Raw genomic sequence first — 3,905 nt, forward strand, 5'->3', positions numbered from 1 at the left:
TTTTTTTTTTTTTTTTTTTAACAGCTTTCTTTCATTTATGTTGAAAAGAAGTGATCTTCATGGAGGAAAGTTACAATACATGAAGGTACAAAATGGTGAATAACATATTGATCATTAGTTGGAATAGGCTGTTTTGCTAGGCAATCTGCAACTTTATTGTTGTTTCTTCTTGTCCATTGGAATGATGCATGGTGAAACTTATCCTTCCAATAATGAACCTCTCTTATCCAGTTGTGTACTCTGAAATTTTTGGTCACATTATTAACCAATCTTTCCATCATTTTGTTGTCCCCTTCGAAGATAACATTCTGATAACCTGCAGTCCACATATGTTTCATAGCTGATATTAGGCTCTGCAGTTCTGCTTCTAGTGCTGATGCCACGTTAGTTTGTCGACTTTGTCCTGCTATTAGGTAGAAACCTCTATCGTCTCGAGTAATCCAAGCTGATTGTCCATTCTTTCCATTTCGAATAAACTTGCAGTCGTAATTGCACTTGACATGATTCTCTGCAGGATGTTTCCATTGTGATCTTGATGCGTGGTTTCTTCTCCTGGTTTCCTCTTTCTGTAAATTTAATAATGAGTCTGCCCAAATATCAATCCATTCTCTAGCCTCATCTGCAGCCAAACTTAAATATTGTTGCCAAGTGAATCTTTTTTGCTGAAATGTGAGTAGGTTCCTGCTCTTCCATATTCTCCACAATATCCACAAAGGTATATGATGCTCAAATAATGTAAGTGACTGATCATTGTAACAGTCAAGAATTGCTTGAAATTTCATCTCAAGCGGAGTAATAGGAGAACACAAAACCTGGTTTAGATATCCATTACGTCTCCATAGGTCTTGTGCATGCTGACATTCAAAGAAAATATGTTCTGTTGTTTCATCACTTTGGTGGCATCTTTTACATAAAGATGAGGTTGTTATCCTCCGATGTACCAGCGTAGATCCAATGGGTAATGATTTTGAGATTATTCGCCAAAGAAAATGCTGAATTCTTGGTGCTGTGTTTATCTTCCAAATGGCGTTCTTTATATTATGTGAACCCGGAATATTCTGCACTCTATTTCGTTCCATTGAGAGGTTGTATGCTAACCAATAACCTGACTTTACTGTGTAGAACCCTGAATCAGTAAAATGCCACCCTAATAAGTCAGAGCAATCAGTAGGGCTTAGTTTCAACTGTTGTGATATATCATGGTTTTTAGGTGTTTTTAGCCATGATATAAGTCTTAATTATAGAGTCTTTTTGGTATTTTTAGAGTCTTTTGAGTCTTTAGAGGATTTAACATTGATGAGAGCATAATGGAGCTAAATAGGAGGATTTGGAGCACATTCAAGCATTGAGGCTAAAGTTGCAAAGTTGGGAGACATGTTCAGAAGAGTGCATCGATCGACACAGCATATGCATAGATCGATGCTAGGCCAAAGTCGAAATCGGAAGTTTTCCTCACAAGTTTTGAAGATTTACAAAGCTACCCCAAAGTTTTCCATATTTGCATCATTAGTCCCTGGACGTGTTTAGGAATATAAATAGGATTTTTATGGTCATCACTACAAGAAAAATCAATATTCATAGCACACGATAAATGCTATCGTACGTGTTTAATAGCGTTTTCATAAATGCTATGTTATCGGCAGCTATCTTAGGTGTCACCTCTATTATAGAGTTTTTGACATGTGCTATTATATGTCATTCTTTTATAGCACTAATCAAATGATATAATAGTTTTCCGTAACACATATTTTCTGCCATTTTATATTATGTCATAGCATTTTTATTTTGCTATATGGAAAAATTTAAATTTTAATTTGATTTTTATAATTTATTTATTTGACCCCAGTTTTGCAGACTTATTTAAATGGATTGATATAAAAAAAATTATTTCATAAATATCATCAACATACATAACATTAATTTAAACAAGTCTTACATATCATACAAGTAATTGTACTATGCTGCCAAGTTTTATCCAAAAAAGCTAACATTAAAACTTATAAGGATTGAGACAAACTTGCGATATCTTCCGTCTCTTCTCCTCTATCTATTTCGCCTTCCCATCAAAAGCAGTACACATGTCTGAAGAACTGTTCCGGTTAGCATTCCCATCCATATTCCCTGTAATCATGTGTATCCACAATACTAAGGTGCTTTTGTGGTAAAGTAAAGAAAGATATTCACGAATCCAAAACATTGACAGATAGAATAAAGACATTTTAGCTCAAACTCAAATATCTGAGACTTATGGATGAGTAGAATCAACATTAAGGTTTTCTATAAGACAAGTAGAGAATCAGATAAACAAAGCATTCACCATTCTGATAATCAAAACAAAGCATTCACCCTTCTTAAACAGCTATCACAACTTATCCATACAATGGTGCAAATAAGAATGATAATAGATGGGGTAACATCCAACTAAATATGCAAACATCCACTAATGGAAAGGTAATAAGATATATATAATTACCTCTGTATGGGCTTGTCACCAGATTCTGGCCATTCCACAATCTCTGCAGGAGGGTTTTACTGAAAATAATTTCTTCTGTTACCTCTGATCAAATGGAACAATAAAGTCAGATGGGCTCGTCCTGTATCAAACAAAACAGCAGTGCATGAACATTAAGTAGAGCAATTCACTGCCAAGCATCAGACAAATAGAGACAAGCCTTGAACATGAAACTGAACACATGAACCAGCAGGATATCAAACAACTAACGATTCACCAATTGATGTTTCATAAACCAAACCAATTAAACAAGTTTGATGCTTACCTTCACTATCAACCATCTCTCAATGCAAAAACCTGTAACATAGTTAAACGTTTAGACAAAACAAGAATAATCACACTAATGTACTAACTAACCATTCAAAATACTAACATGTCTTGTGATTAAAATAATAGAGAAGCTTCTCTAACTCTAGAACTTGGAGCACACAAGAAGAAACGAAACAAAGTTCAGCAGTTTTAGAAAAGAGAAGCTTCTCTATCTCCATTAAAAGATGACAGTACACACCAAAGCTCCTAAATTTGGGTGAAAAACAACAAAGCTAAGAGTAAAAAAATCCTACAAACTTTTGGACTGAAGAAGCAGACAAATTCAAAGAACCATAAATAAACCCATGTAAGAAACACCATGGAAACAAACCAAGTTCTTAGATCCTCACCTGCAAACCATAAATAAACACCTTTATTACTTAGCTTGGCCATCAAATCAGATGAGAGTAGAAGAAACACCATGGAAATAAATAAAGTCCTCTTCACATCCTCACCTGCAAAGACACCAAAACGACACCTGCACAGACACCTGCACCACACCAACGATTCTAAGAACCATTATTAGTTTTTGAAGTCTAAAATAACAGTCAAAGTTCAAACCATAAATCCCACATGTATCAATCTTAAAATCCAAGTGAAAAAGCTTCATACCTTCTTAGACACTTCTTTCGTTAAAGCAATTGAAGATGTCTCTGTATACCTGCTTCATACCAAATTAAACGAAATCAAAAACCAATACAAAAAGTAAACCTAAATTGCTCCTATTTAAGCTATAAGACATCTTCTTAGACACTTCTTTCGTTAAAGCAATTGAAGATGTCTCCGTATACCTGCTTCATACCAAATTAAACAAAATCAAAAACCAAGACAAAAAGTAAACCTAAATTGCTCTTATTTAAGCTATAAGAAACTTCATCCATTAAGCTTAATCAAAGCTTGCTTCATCATCCACTCATCCCCAATCTTCATTCTTGTCAACGAATCCCTAATGTAAAACCTCATATCGTCTCTACAAGTTTTATCACTAGGCTTCAAGACAAAAAATACCTCATTTGAAATTTACAAAATCAAGCTCGTAAATACAAATTCATCATTAAAGATAGATGGAGATTAAGAGGAATTT

At 34.4% G+C, this 3,905-nt stretch overlaps 1 long non-coding RNA gene across 1 annotated transcript; it reads right to left on the reverse strand.

Annotated features, from left to right (window-relative positions):
- Positions 1,895-3,475, reverse strand: LOC104711173. The gene is made up of 5 exons (XR_002033429.1): positions 3,434-3,475; positions 3,193-3,299; positions 2,778-2,809; positions 2,474-2,594; positions 1,895-2,121 (listed from the first exon to the last, which is right to left on the reverse strand). It is a non-coding gene; the product is annotated as an uncharacterized LOC104711173 (long non-coding RNA).

The sequence above is a fragment of the Camelina sativa genome, chromosome 9 (assembly GCF_000633955.1).
Source record: "Camelina sativa cultivar DH55 chromosome 9, Cs, whole genome shotgun sequence".
Lineage (NCBI taxonomy): Eukaryota > Viridiplantae > Streptophyta > Magnoliopsida > Brassicales > Brassicaceae > Camelina > Camelina sativa.